This window comes from Mus caroli, unplaced genomic scaffold (assembly GCF_978045245.1).
Source record: "Mus caroli unplaced genomic scaffold, Mus_caroli_1 scaffold_8, whole genome shotgun sequence".
NCBI classification, from domain to species: Eukaryota; Metazoa; Chordata; class Mammalia; order Rodentia; family Muridae; genus Mus; species Mus caroli.
Window position 1 is genome coordinate 85858181 of NW_028227263.1, and position 18786 is coordinate 85876966.

Here is an 18786-nt window from a genome sequence, read left to right on the forward strand (position 1 = left end):
CTGCCACTCCCCTACCCACCCACTCCCACTTCTTGGCCCTGGTGTTCCCCTGTACTGAGGCATATAAAGTTTGCAAGATGAATGGGCCTCTCTTTCCACTGATGGCCAACTAGGCCATCTTCTGATACATATGCAGCTAGAAACAGGAGCTCCAGGGGGTACTGGTTAGTTCATATTTTTGTTCCACATATAGGGTTGCAGATCCCTTTAGTTCCTTGGGTACTTTCTCTAGCTCCTCCATTGGGGACCCGTGATCCCTCCAATAGCTGACTGTGAGCATCCACTTCTGTGTTTGCTAGGCCCAAGAATAGCCTCATAAAAGACAGCTATATCAGGGACCTTAAATTCTTAATCCCCTCTTCTAGACCACAATTCAAAGGTATGGAGAAAAGACTGTAAATAGGACAAGGGGATGTAGACTCATTTAGAAGTAGATTTCTGGGGAAATTGCAATCTCTGTCAGGATAACAGGAGTCCAGATAAATGTTCAGTAAAGTCAGGATACCAAACAAGAGTCAGCAACAGTGGCATTATCCAGCAGAAAGAGTGGAGCTTCCAATAAGTCAGCACAAGTTAGCAGGAGAGATCTGAACCACAATGGATAGAGAAATTTTGTGCTGTGCATAATTCAAGGGAGTGAAGATAAACTAAGACATGCGATATTAAAGCATTACAAGAATAGCTTTGCAAGTACCCTAGTCACTGTCCATTGAGTTCTATTTATTCTCTCCTAAAACAAAACACCATCAGAGTCTGCATAAGAAAACATCACGTCCGTATTTGCCAGGCACTGGTATGGTCTCACACAAGACAGCTATATCAGGGTCCTTTCAGCAAAATCTTGCTGGCATATACAATAGTGTCTGGGTTTGGTGGCTGATTATGGGATGGATCCCCTGGTGGGGTAGTCTCTGGATGATCCATACTTTCAACTTAGCTCCAAATTTTGTCTCTGCAACTCCTTCCATAGGTGTTTTGTTCCTTATTCTATGGAGGAGTGGAGTATCCACACTTTGGTCTTCCTTCTCTTTGAGTCTCATATTTTTTGCAAATTGTATCTCCTGGGCTTCTGGGCTAAGATCCACTTATCAGTGAGTGCATATCATGTTTGTTCTTTTGTGGTGATGCTACCTCACATAGGATGAAATCCTCCAGATCCATCCATTTCTCTAAGAATTTCATGAGTTTATTTTTTTAAATAGTTGAGGAGTGCCCCTTTGTGTAAATATACATTTTCTGTATCCATTCATCTGTTGAGAGACATCTGGGTTCTTTCCAGCTTCTGGCTATTATAAATAAGGCTGCTATGATCATAATGGAGCATGTGTTCTTCTTACCAGCATCTTCTGGGAATATTCCCAGGAGAGGAATTGTTGGATCTTCCAGTAGTTACTATATCCAATTTTCTAAGGAACCGCCAGACTGATTTCCAGAGTGGTTGTTCAAGTTTGCAATCCCACCAGCAGTGGAGGAGTGTTCCTCTTTCTCCACATCCACACCAGCATCTGCTGTCACCTGAATTTTTAACTTAGCCATTCTTACTGATGTTAGGTGGAATCTCAGGGTTGTTTTGATTTGCATTTCCCTGATGATTAAGGATGTTAAACATTTTTTCAGGTGCTTCTCAGCCCTTCAATATTACTTAGCGGAGAATTCATTGTTTAGCTCTGAACCCCAATTTTTAAATGGGATTATTTGAATTTCTGGAGTCCAGCTTCTTGAGGTCTTTGTATATATTGGATATTAGTCCCCTATCAAAATTAGGATTGGTAAAAAATCCTTTCCCAATCTGTTGGTGGCCTTTATGTCTTATTGACAGTGTGTTTTGCCTTACAGAATCTTTGCAATTTTATGAGGTCCCATTTGTTAATTCTTGATCTTGCAGCACAAGCCATTGCTGTTCTGTTTCAGAATTTTTCCCCTCTGCCAATATCTTCAAGGTGTTTCCCCACTTTCTCCTCTATAAATTTCAGTGTATCTGGTTTTATGTGGAGGTCTTTGATCCACTTACACTTGAGCTTTGTCCAAGGAGAAAAGAACACAGATCACACAGTCATCTATTGGATGGAACACAGGGCCCTCAATGGAGGACCTAGAGAAAGTACACAAGGAGCTGAAGGGGTCTGCAACCCGATAGTTGGAACAACAATATGAACTAACCAGTACCCCCAGAGCTCCTGTCCCTAGCTGCATATGTAGCAGAAGATGGCCTAGTTGGCCATCATTGAAAAGAGATGCCCCTTTGTCTTGCAAACTTTATATGCCCCAGTACAGGGAATGCCAGGGCCTAGAAGTGGAAGTGGGTGGGTAGGGGAGTAGGGCAGGGGGAGGGTTCAGGGAACTTTTGGGATAGCATTTGAAATGTAAATAAATAAAAATTCTAATAAAAAATTAAAAAAGAAAACATCATTTGATTATGCATCACTTGACAGGACTAAAACTTGCTTTTCAATATTTTCTATATCCTCTTCAAAATTTCCTATCTTTACATCCCTTTGCTACTGTTTCTACTTTATTTATGTCTCTCTATAATGATCCACATTCATATACATGTTTCACCAATGGTGGAGTAAAAGAGAATTTCTAAAACATGGGTAGCAGAGAAACAGACACAAACTCATTAAAATACTCACTTAAATGTGGTTGGAAACTTCACCCTGTATGATATTTCTAGGAGAAATGAAGAGAAATCATACAGATAGAAGTGATGACATGAACCTTAGTGGAAATGGAAGACACAGGTTCCTTGTGAAACAACTAGTCCAAGGCGATTTATAAAAATTTTAGATGTGTCCCGCATCTATAACTAATACTGCAAAAGCAAGTTTATTTTATTTTCTCTGAAAATCTTATTTCCTTAACAAGGAGTAAACCTCATAATTATCCATATCACCAATTTTTCCACTTCCTTGGGACTATGCATCAGATTGTTCTCTGGAAAGAGTTATAAATACACAGTTTAATAAACTTTTTGACAATACTTAAGAAATACTTAAATATAGCCATTAATCCAATTCTCATTTTGAGTGAGGGGACGAACACCACCATGACTAGTAAAGTTGGATTCACCAGACTGGTTCCATATTCAGTAGGAGAAATAGGAGTATTAGAATTCACCTCTGTGTCTGTGAGGTGTAATTTTATCTCCAAACGTAGAGATTCCCCCTTAATACTTCTGGGGAAAATGTCTCTGGAAAAGAATCCAACATTTGAATATTTTCTGATGTTTTCATAACAGTGTGCATGTGCACTCTACAAATATCTGGACATTCTGAAGTTGTTAATAAACTCAAGATTTTAATCCCTATTGTAAACTCAGATACAGAACATATTACTTAGAAGTACATAAATGTAGCCTCCAACTCTAGATTGCCTCGACAAATGCAGGCTATCGCTTTTTTGTGTTTCATCATCCTGGTGTTTTCTTGTTGTTTTCTGATATACTAAATGTAGATATTACTAAGTTTGCTTTAAATTCAAGGTTAGACTGGTTATAGAATCAACAGAAGGCAACTTTAACATGTTAGGATGAATGGCTTAGTCTCTCTCTTGTAAAATGCATTGGGGGACAGCAGTCCTGACTTGTTTTAATATTTTCTTGAAAAATCACAGTCCTACTAGAAGACAATCCTTATATGTTCTTTGAGATGTCATTATTTGAGGCATGAAAAATTTTAATCAATGGGTGGTCACCACAGTGCTGATGCATAGTATGGGATGTGTGCCTTTAATGAGATCTATATAGGGAATGTGTTGTGACATTTTAGGAAGTATGTGGTACAGCAGATGAAGGACATTTGGCTTGAATATTTGGGAATTGTTAGGCTTGCCCTTAGAGATGTCACCTCTTTAGATGAGCACTGACTTTATTGTGTGCTGCTTTCTTCCATACTGTGTATAAAGAATAAAAAGATATGTGGTTCAGTGACCACATGTATATGATACATATATATGTATTTAAGTAGACACATTTTTGTATAGGATAGTAAATTAGTGTCTTCTCCACTTTGGAAAATGTGTCTCATTCTCTCACCATTCCTTTGGTTCATCAAACATTTTCTTGGCTGTTCAGGCCACATGCAATTATTAGCTTCAATTTAGCTTATTTATTTTGCATTTCATGTTTGGAAATCACACTGGTGAAACTTTACGTGTGCATAGTATGACACTCTAAGAAGAAACACTCTTCCATCAAACTATCTCATTGCCTGGGTCTCACTATTGTTTTACACTTTAACAATGTCTCCTGACATGTAGTTTCAGGACATATTTTATAGAATTATGTATATATGGCTTCATATTGTACTTTATTGATCTGTTAATTCTCTGTTTTTTTAATGACATTTGGTAGAAAATCTCATTTGAGATTTTTCATTTATTATATTATAGAGTTGGAATATATGATAGGATTAGTTTTAGATATTTGATAAGTCTACACTGATTAACAATCTTGCTTAATATTTTTGCATCAAAACTAAATGAGTTATCCATTTATTTACATTATATACAGTATTTCCTGTTAGTTATTTTGATATTTGTCCTTCTAACTTAGGTTAGTTGAAATCCCAATCATGTTTTTATTTGCATTTCCAGATGAAAGTATTTAAAAAAAAACAGACTAATACTAGGGGAAAACTGAATGTGCTAATCAGCCAGTTAAGACAATTAAAAAAAAACAAAAACAAAACAGTGTTTACTTCTTAATAGTCTTTCATTATAAATTTTGGCTTCTCAATTCTACCAGGTAATTCATTGTATATTCATGACACTTCATCTGGACCCTAACTCTGTGAAATTGATTTAGTTATTGATGACTGGAACTGTTTCATAACTTTGAATGTTTCATACATGTGGCAATGGATTGCAGAATCACCCATCCTTGAGCATGAAATTATAAATTTAGCAATTTTTTCTACACTCCTCTAGTTTATATGGCAAATTACCAGTTTAAGCAACAGTCTACAAATTCCATGGCCCTATATAGAAATATCTGGAACCTGGATTAAGGTCCTCACCAAGAGAGACAAGATGGGGATATGGTAAATATTTTCTACAGGAGAGAAATATAAGACCATAGCATGCTGCTACCTGTGTAAGGATAAGAATCCCACTTTGTCTTCTGACCACTCCACAGTTCAGACTGGTCCATAATGGACACCCATGTTGAAAGGCTATTTGTCTGATTCAAGGTATGCGAAAGATGTGATGAAAGAATGAGCAACCACAATCCCCTGGTCTTTCTCAATATAATTTTTCACATTTAAAATCCAAATTAGATTGGTTAATGCTCTCAGTTAAATTGAATATCATGATCTTAAAAAATAATCAAACTTTGAATCTCTTTTACACAAATAAGATTTTCTGGATACATGTTCCTCTATCATTTGAGAAGTTTTTCTTTTGGAAAAGCAGTGGAGAATTGAGACTAATCTAGAGTACAACAAAGATTTATAGAATCAGAGAAAACACTAAAATAAGGGAAAATATATGCTTTGATTTAGAGGTACTCAAGTTTACTCAACATTTATGACATGATTTACTTGGTCTGGTGTGTTGAGTGCCACTAACATGCCCTTCCTAATTTTATAGAGGCCCATATTTTTTTCATGCAACTCACTGTTCCTAATGTATGGCCAAATAAATGAAAAAAATCTTGCAAAATTTATATTCAGTATAAGATGAACAGGGATAATGATTCTTCAAGTTTCACCGAATTACTAGTAATTGCCTTTAAAGGATATATTAAATTATTCTTTGCTTCTTGAGATCAATAAAAGGTGCTTAACCTGAGATCATGAAATGAAATAGTTATTAATATAAACAATTTAAATAAGAATTTATATTATTCCATACATGAGTAATACAAATTTAATCATATATATATGGCATATATGTGTATGTATATATAATACTGTATACATATATATTTGTACATATTAATATGTGTGTGCCAGTATGTTTGAATCACATCTAAATAATAGTATTCTGTTGAGACCCAAGAGAGTAGTTCATATGGGTTTAATTCTGCCCAGTTGGGATTAAATTCCTGCCATGGACACATCCTTGATGAATACACACACACACACACACAAACACACACACACACACGTGTGTGTGTGTGTATGATGTATTTGTAAATGTGTATATATTTGTATTTATGATACTAAGAAATAATATGTGCCCTTCAAGATCGCAGAGCAAATTGAAGAGCAAACACTGCAGTTAATAATATTATTTTGTTAGTCTCTTATCAACAGATTTCAAGAGATAGTTTACTTATCAGAAAATGAAGTTTGTTGAATTAGTGCAATTTTCAGGAATAGAATTATCTTCTTGAGACATAACCTTTTTAATTTATGTACACATATACACACATAGATTTGTGGACATTACATGTGCACATTTAAGTAAGAGTAAAATATTGTTTACTTATGGCTTTTGGAATAATTCTCCTTTTTTTATAATTTATTTTTTTATTAGGTATTTTCCTCGTTTACATTTTCAATGCTATCCCAAAAGTCCCCCATACCCACCCTCCCAATTCCCTACCCACCCACTCCCCCTTTTTGGCACCGGGGTTCCCCTGTACTGGGGCATATAAAGTTTGCAAGTCCAATGGGCCTCTCTTTTCAGTGATGGCCGACTAGGCCATTTTTGATACATATGCAGCTAGAGTCAAGAGCTCCGGGGTACTGGTTAGTTCATATTGTTGTTCCACCTATAGGGTTGCAGTTCCCTTTAGCTCCTTGGGTAATTTCTCTAGCTCCTCCATTGGGGGCCATGTGATCCATCCAATAGCTGACTGTGATCATTCACTTCTGTTTTTGCCAGGCCCCGGTATAGTCTCACAAGAGATAGCTGTATCTGGGTCCTTTCAGCAAAATCTTGCTAGTGTATGCAATGGTGTCAGTGTTTGGAAGCTGATTATGGGATGGATCCCTGCATATGGCAATCACTAGATGGTCCATCTTTTCGTCACAGTTCCAAATTTTGTCTCTGTAACTCCTTCTATGGGTGTTTTGTTCCCATATCTAAGAAGGGGCAAAGTGTCCACACTTTGGTCTTCGTTCTTCTTTAATTTCATGCGTTTAGCAAATTGTATCTTATATGTTGGGTATCCTAAGTTTCTGGACTAATATCCACTTATCAGTGAGTACATATTGTGCGAGTTCCTTGGTGATTGGGTTACCTCACTCAGAATGATACCCTCCAGGTCCATCCATTTGCCTAGGAATTTCATAAATTCATTTTTTTAATAGCTGAGTAGTACTCCATTGTGTAAATGTACCACATTTTCTGTATCCTTTCCTCTGTTGATGGGCATCTGGGTTCTTTCCAGCTTCTGGCTATTATAAATAAGGCTGCTATGAACATAGTGGAGCATGTGTCCTTCTTACCGGTTGGGACATCTTCTGGATATATGCCCAGGACAGATATTGCGGGATCCTCCGGTAGTACTATGTCCAATTTTCTGAGGAACCGCCAGACTGATTTCCAGAGTGGTTGTAAAAGCTTGCAAAATGGAATAATTCTCTATATTATCTCTCTGCCTTCTTTATTCTCATTCTTATAATTTCTCCTCCTTAATGACAATAACATATTCTCCATTTCCATGTTTTGAAGAGCTTATTTCCCGTTCACCTCTTTAGTAAAAAAATCCAAACCTTTAACTACCCTAGTTTCATTTGTTACCTCACACTATGTACATACTTGTAAAATGGAGAGTTGGCATCTTCAGAATGTGAGATCATGATTCCTTTTGTTTCTTTGGATATAGATTTCCTTCACTTCCAGACCCGTTAAAAAATGAAGAGAAAATTAGTGCATTGGTTGAATGTCAAACTTCTTTTGAATTTGATTGGGTCTATTTTTTTTTTTGGATAATTGAGAAAGAAATTTCCATGAAGTGACATTTTAATTAAGAATATGCTTGTGGATATGCATTTCTTCATAGAATGCATGGATTAGAAATCTATCTAAAGAGGTTCTTTTATCATTGAGAATAGATGTTGATATCCTAGGTTTTTTGATATTCCAAATGAATTTTCAAATTTCCCTTTCTAACTCGGTGAAGAATTGAGTTAGAATTTTGATGGCGATTGCATTGAATCTATAGATTGCATTCGGCAATATAGTCATTTTTACTATATTAATCTTGCCAATCCATGAGCATGGGAGATCTTTCCATCTTCTGAGATATTCTTTGATTTCTTTCTTCAGAGTCACACCAAAGTATTTTATATTATTTGTGACTATTGTGAAGGGTGTTGTTTCCATTGCAAAATACATGAAACTCAAGAAGAAGGAAGACCAAAGTGTGCATACTTTGTTCCTTCTTAAAATGGGGAACAAAATACCATGGAAGGAGTTACAGAAACAAATTTTAGAGCTGTGATGGAAGAAAGGACCATCCAGAGACTGCCACACCTGGGGATACATCCCATAATCAGGCACCAAACCCAGACACTATTTCATATGCCAGAAATATTTTGCTGATAGAACCCTGATATAGCTCTCTCTTATGAGGCTATGCCAGTGCCTGGCAAATACAGAAGTGGATGCTCAAAGTCATCTACTGGGCCCCTAAAGATTGAACTAGAAAAAGTATCCAAGGAGCTAAAAGGATCTGTAAAATTATAGGAAGAACAACAATATGAACTAACGAGAACCCCCAAGAGCCATGTCTCCAGTTGCATATGAAGCAGAGGATTGCCTAGTTGGCCATCAATGGGAGGAGAGGATCTTGGTCTTTTGAAGATTATATGTGCCAGTACAGGGGAATGACAGGTCCAGGAAGCAATAGTGGGTGTGTTGGGGAGCAGGAGGTGGGTAGGATATAAGGGGCTTTGGGATAGCATTTGAAATGTAAATGAAGAACGTATCTCATTAAAAATAAGTAAAAAATATTTGAAAATAAAATAAAATAAATCTATCTCAAGTGATAATATGTTCTTCCATAGTCCATAAAGATGGAACAGATGTACAATATGTGTAGACCAAAGAAGTTCTTTCAGTACATTTCAGGAGACAAAGACCTGAAATCATTTAAGGTTACACTCCTCTTCATTTATAGCTGTTAAATTATATTTCAAAATTATATTACCACATACAGTGACAGTAATCCTTCATGTCATTAACAGAGTTATTGTCATAATCTGATAATTGTTTAAGTGTATTCACTAAAAAGTGAAAAAATCAGTTGTATTAATTTAATAGAAAACTATTTTTAATGATTTGTCATACTAAAAAAATTTAGCTGAATCCTCATAGTTTTCTAAATGAAATTAGGTATTATAAAAATTGTGTTATTCTAAAAATAACACTATATATCAACATCAATAGGAATGACATAAATCTGTGCTTCTTTGTGTCCTGAGGAATATCTCCCCATTATAGGTTATTGGAGTCCATAATTCATGGATCAAAAATTATTACATTGAACTTTTAAAATATATCTTGGCAATTTAGTTAAGAAAGACTTTTTCTTTTGCACACTACATCTATTTTACAGATACTTTGCCTTATCTGTAAATGTTTAATATTGGAGACATGAATTACTCTACAATCTCCATTAAGTAGAGCAGAAGGACTTGAGTGTTCACCACTTAAATCAGCATACAAACAGTTAGTAATCATGATAAAGTCTACCAGTAGTCAGAGTATGGGCTATCATATTTAAAAAATATTGATCTATGGACTTAAACATATATTTCTCAAAAAAGTAGGTTGTGTATCAATATAGGAAAATATGTGAATTTGAAGTTTTGCCAATACATTCCTTTGAATATGCCATAAATCCATGATCAAAATGTACACATCTACATTCTGTCCTATGATACATTAGTACGTCTTTAACTGTTTTTCTTTGGAGACAAGGGCATATTATCTTGGGTTGAAGAATCTGATACCCCTTTTTTAAGAATGTGCTGGCCTCAAATTCATAGACATGCACCTGACCCTGTTGTCTCTGAACTTAGATCTAGGGAATACATAAATGAGTCTATCTTGACAACTCCTTTTGTGGCAGTATATTTTACTACCTTAAATCATTATTAAATATAGACAATATGATAATATCTTAATTATAATTGCTTTGCATAGAGATAGCATTAATAAAGTTCTCCATTTTCATTCTACTTTTATGGATACTGAGTTGATGACAACTCTTTTAGAGTTGCTTATGAATTTTAAATGAGTTTGACTATAAGACCAAAAGTAAGATATCTGGACATTGGAAGGAAAATACACTTAATATCTAGTCGTTACTTGGATGTGATGCATCCTAAGAAAATTAAGATTCAAGGCAATGAAGAGAAGATTAAAATAAATGTAGATGTTATAATTACCATTATTAGTTTAGCTTCATATTTGTGGTTAACTTTTATATTATTTGATAAAACTTATTGAATTAACAACTCCTTATATAATCAGTGAGTACATATCATGTAGGTTCTATTTTTATATGGTTACCTCACTCAGAATGAAATTCTACATATCAATTCATTTGCCTAAGAATTTCATGAATTCATTGTCTTTAATAGCTATGTAAATGTACCATATTTTCTGTATCCATTCCTCTGTTGAGGGACATCTAGGTTCTTTCCAGATCCTGGGTATTATAAATATGGTTACTATGAACATAGTAGAGCATGTGACCTTATAATATGCTGGAGCATCATCTGGGTATATGCCCAGGAGTATTGCTTGGTCCTCAGTTAGCACTATGTCCAATTTTCTGAGGAACCACCAAAATTATTTCCAGATTTGTTGTACCAGCTTGCAATCCCACCAGCCATGGAGGAATGTTCCTCTTCCTCCACATCCTCAGCAGCATCTGCTGTCTCCTGAGTATTTGATCTCAGGGTTGTTTGGTTTGTATTTCCCTGCTGACATAGGATATTGAAGATTTCTTTTGGTGCTTCTCAACCTTATTCCTCAGTTTACAATTCTTTGTTAGCTCTGTACCCAATTTTTAATAGGATTATTTGTTCTCTGGATTCTAACTACTTGAATTCTTTGTATATATTGGATATTGGACCTCTATCTGACTTAGGATTGGCAAAGATCATTTCCCAATCTGTTGGTTGCCTTTTTGTTTTATTGACAATATCCTTTGCCTTACAGAAGCTTTGCAATTTTATGAGTTCATTTTCAGTGATTCTTGATCTTACAGCACAAGCCATTGGTGTTATGTTCAGGAACTTTTCCCCTGTGACTCTATTTTTGAGGTTCTTTCCCACTTTCTCCTCTGTTAGTTTCAATGTATCTGGTTTTATGTGAAGGTCCTTGATCCATTTGGGCTTGAGCTTTGTACAAGGTGATAAGAAAGTATGGATTCACATTCTTCTACATGCTAACTGCCAGTTGAGCCAGAAAAATATGTTGAAAATATGATCTTGGTTCTACCAAATGGTTTTAGCTACATTGTCAAAGATCAAGTTACCATGGGTGAGTGGGTTTATTTCTCGGTCTTTTATTCTATTCCATTGATCTACCTACCTGTTGCTGTACCAATACCATGCAGTATTTTTTTTTTAACCACAATTGTTCTGTAGTACAGTTTGAGGGCAGGGATGTTGGTTATACTAAAAGTTCTTTTATTGTTGAGGATAGTTCTTTGCTATCCTAGGAATTTGGTTATTCTTGATGAATTTGTAAATTGTTCCTTCTAACTATATGAAAAATTGAGTTGGAATTTTGATGGGGATCACATTGTATCTGTAGATTGCTTTCAGCAAGATGGACTTTTTTATTGTATTAATCCTGCCAATCCATGAGCATGGGAGCTCTTTCCATCTTCTGAGATCTTCTTTGATTTCTTTTTTCAGAGACTTGAGGTTTTTATCATACTGATCTTTCACTTGCTTAGTTAGAGTCATGCAAGTCATATAAGGTATTTTATATTATTTGTGACTATTGTGAAGGTTGATGTTTCCCTAATTTCTTTCTCATCCTTTTTATCTTTGTGTAGAGGAAGGTCACTGATTTATTTGAATTAATTTTATAATCAGCTACTTTGCTGAAGTTATTTATCATTTTTATGAGTTCTCTGGTGGAACTTTTTGGTAACTTAATTATACTCTCATATCCTCTGCAAATAGCGATATTTTGACTTATTTTTCCAAATTATACCCCTTTGATCTCCTTTTCTTGTCTAATTGCTCTGGCAGAACTTCAAGTACTATATTAAATATTGTAGGGAGAGAATTGGCAGTCCCCGATCTTAGTAGGATTGCTTAAAGTTTCTTTACATTTACTTTGATGTTGTCTACTGATTTGTTTTATATTGCTTTTACTATATTTAGATATGGGCCCTGAATTCCTGATCTTTCCAAGACTTTTACCATAATGGGTTTTGGATATTTTTAAATGCTTTCTCAGCATCTAATGACATTATCATACGGTTTTTTTGTTTATTTATATAGTGGATTATGTTGATAGATTTCCATATATTGAACCATCCTTGCATCCCTAAGATGAAGCCTACTTGATTATGATGGATGATCATTTTGATGTGTTCTTGGATTCGGTTTGATAGAATTATATTGAGTATTTTTTCATCAATATTAATAAGAGTAATTGGTCTGTAGTTTGCTTTTTGTTGGGTGGTTTAGGTATCAGAGTAATTGTGGCTTCATAGAAGGAACAGGATAAAGTACCTTCTTTTTCTCTTTTGTGGAATAGTTTGAGGAGGATTGGTATTAGGTCTTCTTGGTAGGTCTGATAGAACTCTGCACTAAGTGAATGTGTTCCTTGTCATTTTTTGGTTGGGAGACTACTAATTACTAATGTCTACTAATGACAGTTTCTCCTTCTTAAGGGCATTTGGGAATTTTTAGATTATTAATCTGATCCTGATTTAAGTGTGGTACCTTGTTTCTGTCTATAAAATGGTACATTTCATTCAGGTTTTGTTGAGTATAGGGTTTTGTAGTAGGATCTAATTATATTTTGTATTTCCTCAGTTTATGTTGTTATGTCTCCTTTTCCTTTTTTGACTATGTTGATATGGATAGTCTCTGTGCCTTCTAGTTAGTGTGGTTAATGGTTTATCTATTTTGTTGATTTTTTCCAAAGAACCAGCTCCTGGTTTCCTTGATTCTTTGTATAGTTATTTTTTATTCCAAATAGTTGATTTCAGCCATGTGTTTATTTCCTGCCTTCTACTCCTCTTGGGTGAATTTGCTTCTATCTTTATTTCTTCCTTGACAAATTAGTGTTGAATAGGGTGTTATTCAGCTTCTACATCTATGTGGGCTTTTTATTATTTATGTTATTATTGAAGATCAGCCTTAGTCCAGGGTGATGTGATAGAATGCGTGGATTATTTGAATTTTCTTGTATCTGTTGAGTCCTGTTTTGTGACTAATTATATGTTCTATGATGGAGAAGGTACCATGAGGTGCAGACAAGAAGGTATATCCATTTGTTTTAGCATAAATTGTTCTATAGATATCTGTTAAATTCATTTGTTTCATAACTTCTATTAGTTTCAATGTGTCTCTGTGTAGTTTTGTCTTCAATGATCTTTCCTTTGCTGAGAGTGGAGTGTTGAATTCTCCCACTATTATTGTGTGCTGTGCAATGTACGCTTTGTGCTTTAATAAAGTTTCTTTTATGAATGCTAGTAACCTTGCATTTGGATCATAGATGGTCCAAATTGAGAGTTTATCCTGGTACATTTTATATTTGATGTGTACGAAGTGTCCCTTCTTATCATCTTTGATAACTTTAGGTTGAAAGTTGATTTTGGACGATATTAGAGTGACTTCTCCAGCTTGTTCTTGGGACCATTTGCTTGGAAAATTGTTTTCCAGCCTTTTACTCTGAGGTAGTGTCTCTCTTTGTCACTAAGATGGGTTTCCCATATACAGCAAAATGTTGAGTCCTGATTTCATAACCAGTCTGTTAGTCTATGTATTTTTATTTGGGAATTGAATCCATTGATATTAAGAGATATTAAGAAAAAGTAATGGCTGCTCCCTGTTATTTTTGTTGTTAGAATTCAAATTCTGTTCATGTGGCTATCTTCTATTAGGATTGTTGAAAGATTACTTTCTTGATTTTTCTTTCTTTTTTTTTTCTTTCTTGCTTTTTCTAAGGTGTTCTTTCCTTCCTTGTGTTGGAGTTTTCCCTTTATTATACTTTGAAGTGTTGGATTTGTGGAAAGATATTGTGTGAATTTGGTTTTCTCACAAAATACCTTGATTTCTCGATCTATGGTAATTGAGAGTTTCTCTGGTAGAGTATCCTAGGTTGGCATTTGTGTTCTTAGTGTCTGTATGTCATCTGCAATCAATCATCTGGCTTTCATAGTCTCTGGCGAGAAGTCTGGTATAATTTTGACCGGTCTGCCTTTATATGTTAGTTTATGCTTTTCCCTTACTGTTTTAATATTGTTTCTTTGTTTTGTACATTTTGTGTTTTGATTATTATGTGACAGGAGGAATTTCTTTTCTGGTCCAAACTATTTGGAGTTCTTTATGATTCTTTTTTGTTCATAGGCTTCTTTTTCTTTTGGTTAGGGAAGTTTTCTTCTATAATTATGTTTAATATATTTACTGGCCCTTTAAGTTTGAAATCTTCACTCTCTTCTAAAATGATTATCCTTAAGTTTATTCTTCTCATTGTATCCTGGATGTCATGGATGCTTTAGGTTAGAATCTTTTGGCATTTTGCATTTTCTTTGATTGTTGTGTCAATATTCTATGGTATCTTCTGCACCTGAGCTTGCATCTATGGCTCCTGACTTCTTTCCTAAGTTTTCTATCCCCAGAGTTGTCTCAATTTGTGATTTTTTTTAATTGATTCTACTTCCATTTTTAAATCCTGGATTGTTTTGTTCAATTCCTTCACCTGTTGGGTTTGTTTTTCTGTAATTCCTTATTGGGTTTTTTTGTTTCCTCTTTAAGGGCTTCTTCCTATTTACTTGTGTTCTCCTGTGTTTCTTTTTCCTTTCTTTTTTTGTTTTATGTTTGATTTTTGTTTTTCTTTTTTTGTTTTTATTTTTGTTTTGGTTTGTTTTGGTTTGTTTTGGTTTGGTTTTGTTTTGTTTTGTTTTGTTTTGTTTTTGAGACAGGGTTTCTCTGTATAACCCTGGCTGTCCTGGAACTCGCTTTGTAGACCATGCTGGCCTTGAACTCATAAATCTGACTGTCTCTCCCTCCCATGTATTGGGATTAAAGGTGTCTCCTGTATTTCTTTATGGGAGTTATTTATGTCATTCTTAAAGTCCTCTATCAGCATCATGAGATATGATTTAATATCCAAATCTTGCTTTTCCAGTGTGTTGTGGTATCCATGATTTGCTATGATTGGGTTACTGTGTTCTGATGATGCCACGTTGTCTTGGTTTCTGTTGATAAGATCTTGTGTTTGCCTTTCATTATCTTGTAATCTCTGATTTTAGATGTTCTTGCCATCTCTGGCTGGAACTTGTTCCTTCTGTGGGTCTGTAAGCCTATGTCAGCATTCCTTGGAGACCAGTTTTCTCTTGGCAAGGCCTGTGCAAAGAGGGTTAAGGAACAACTCCACTTCCTGCTTGCAGATAGAGGGACCTTGTCCTAGCTTCTGCTGCCTGTACACTCCTGGCTGGTTCCACAATAGTCACTGTAGAGAAAATGGTGATCACCCCTGAGTCCCAATGTCAGAGTATTCCTGAAAAATAAATTCTCCCTGGCAGGAAAGGTGCACAGCAATGAAGTTTTATCATATTAGTGTCTTCATTATAGGCTTCTAAGCACACAGTGATTTAAAGACTGTTGAAAATTGATAATAGTGTTATCAGTACTGACAATTATATTTCACAGCACCCAATTCCAAACTTCTCTCTGATATCTGTACAAACTTAGCATGGGAATATAAAGTAAACATCTGTGAGATCAAGGCCAGTCTGATTTATTTAGTGAGTTTAAGAACAGTAGTGTTACAAACAGAGAACTTATATCAAAATAACAGCAAACAAAAATGGATTACTAATGGGCTCATTTGTTGAGAGATTCTCTTGTAAGCACCACCCATCAATAAAAAAAAAAAAAGAGGTAGCAAGTGAACTGTAGCAGAAAATAGGAGGTGGAACATTTGTAGACGGGTTAGGATTCTGGGAACTCTAATTAAACAGTCTGGCTACTGATAATGGTGCAAATTCAGAAAAGTTTAGGAAGAAGATACAATAGGGCTTGGAGGCAGGCCACTAGGAACAGTCTAATAGATGACTATGGAAAGACATGTTCTTGGGAGCAACTGGCTCCATTGTCTGTACATCATAGAAATCCCTCAAACTATCAATGTTGCTATCTTGTTCTTTAAGAGAAGTGCTTAGTGTAGAAGCTGCTGAGAAGCATGCTTTGGACAGAGGCCTATGGAAGTGTTAAGCGAAGAATTGAAGGCATGCAAGGAGATAGGAACCACACAAGAAGACAAAATGTGTCAATTAACTGGCACCCCTGAAAGCTCCCAGATATTAATCAATATCTACTAATCAAGAAGCATACAGTTGCAGGCCCCAGTCACATATGTAGCAAATTGCTGCCAGTCTGTCCTCAGAGTGATAGGATATGCCTAAACCTGCAGGTAATTGATGTAAAAGAGTAGAGTGATTTGGACAGGTTTGCTTTTCAGAGGCAAATGGGAAAGGATGTAAGTGAGGAATGTAGAGAAAAGTCCTTTGAGAGGTCAATATTTTATATTTTGCATTTAAATAATTATATATATATGCAGAGGAACTAGTACAATCTCATATCCTCTCATAACCTCTGATGTTACTGCTCCAGTATCTCTGTGTTCATATGAACATTCTTTGTTTGATTTTGTGAGCCTAGTACTCTTGATGTCCCCCTTCACCTTTTGCTTTTTCATTCATTCTGTCTTCTTTTCCAGAATGGTCTTTGAGCCCTGAGTGGAGGAACTTTATGGAGACATCACATTTAGAAAGATATTTCTAATATTTCTCTCTTCTCTTCTCTTCTCTTCTCTTCTCTTCTCTTCTCTTCTCTTCTCTTCTCTTCTCTTCTCTTCTCTTCTCTTCTCTTCTCTTCTCTTCTCCTCTCCTCTCCTCTCCTCTCCTCTCCTCTCCTCTCCTCTCCTCTATTTTCCTTCCTCCCTCTCTCTCCCTCTCTCTCTCTCTCTCTCTCTCTCTCTCTCTCTCTCTCTCTCTCTCTCTCTCTCTCTCTCCCCCTCCCTCCCTCCCTCTCTCCTATCTCCTTAATATTTGCATGTGGGTCTCTCTATTTGTTTTCATATCTGAAGAGGAAGCTTCAGATCATTCAATTGCTAAAAAAATAAATAAAACATACAAAATTCACTTAAAACAGAGTGGTTGAATAAGTGCTTAAAGAGAACATTAACTCTTACATAGTAGTTTCTTTTGTGGGAAATGTTCTCTGTGGGCTAAAGAGAAATATAAAATCTAAATCAATATCAAAATATTTAGTCAATAATGATGAATGGCCTGCAAATTATCTAGGTGAAATATAACACAAATCTTGTGGAAGTCACCAACTACTATCAGATTTGCCTTAGTGCACACTAACACCATGAGTCAGAATCCTTAACTGACCATGGTTGTGTGAAGAAGAACCTTAAAATAGATATGCCACAGATCTAGGTATTATATACTTGTAGATATCTGCATTGCTAATTCACCATCAATTCTTGGATGGTTGTTGAACACAAACAAACAAACAAATAATGCAAAACAAGAAAAAGAAGTAAATATAGTGAGGAGAACTATCACCACAGCCATCCATCACCATCACCACCACCACCACCACCACCATCACCACCACCACCAACAACAAAAACAACAACAAAACAACATTCAAGCAAAAGAAAGATTGAATTTATGGAAGAAAATGAGGGAAAGAACACAAAGTTGATTGTACAGAAAGGACTTGAACCATCAGGAATATAACATGATGTGGGAAATGGTAGAACAGAGCAAAATAATCCTTACTATTGTCAAGTTTTTTTATTTAATAATAACTGAATAATTCTACTCTTTATTATTTGGAAACATATATTACTTCAATCTATAATACATTTTCTGCCATGAACATAAAAAAATACTATGTAATCCAAAATGGCAAACATGGTATACATTTGAACCAGTTAATAGAAATTTCTGCTTTTCAAAGGAAAAAAAAAAGGTGGGATAATTGGAATCATGCTGATCTGTACTTTATCAGAAGTTTGGTTCACTTGTGAAATGCACGGTATAAGTGATTCATCTTTGTTGATTTTTCAGCTACATATACCATGCTCACAGAAGAATAACAAAACCACAATTGTATCTTCTAAGATTTCAGTCTAGTGTGCAGATTCTAAACTTGAAATTTGAGGATATTACAAAAAGGCATCAGAGATGGGATGAAAGAAACTTGCAGAAGTTTTTTTTTTTTTTTTTTTTTTCTTTGATGAACTGGTTGCAGATCGAAAGAAATATTCTTAGGGAAGATTAACATCAGAGGGTACTCATGCTCCTGTAGATCTCTCAGCATCTGAGTACATATCAATAGCTCCAAGTTTGCTGAGAGTGTATTAAAATGAGATCATATTAAATGGCCACGGACTATTAGTTATAAATATTGTGAGTAACCTAATGTAGTATAAGTAATGGTTGTATTTTTAACACATTAAATGGCATATGAATATTAGATAATGTTTACAAAATAATGACATTGTAATAACAATTCTATACGATCTCATATACACACCATACTCAAATACACAGTATGCTGCTCTGCATAAAAATAATGTATTCACACATAGAGGAAAATAATATGTCTA

General features: G+C 35.3%; 1 protein-coding gene across 3 annotated transcripts in view; it reads left to right on the top strand.

The window, feature by feature from the left end:
* The window catches only part of LOC115031487 (uncharacterized), a 173262-nt gene that overhangs the window by 40863 nt on the left and 113613 nt on the right, over positions 1 to 18786 (top strand). The window lies entirely within an intron of this gene.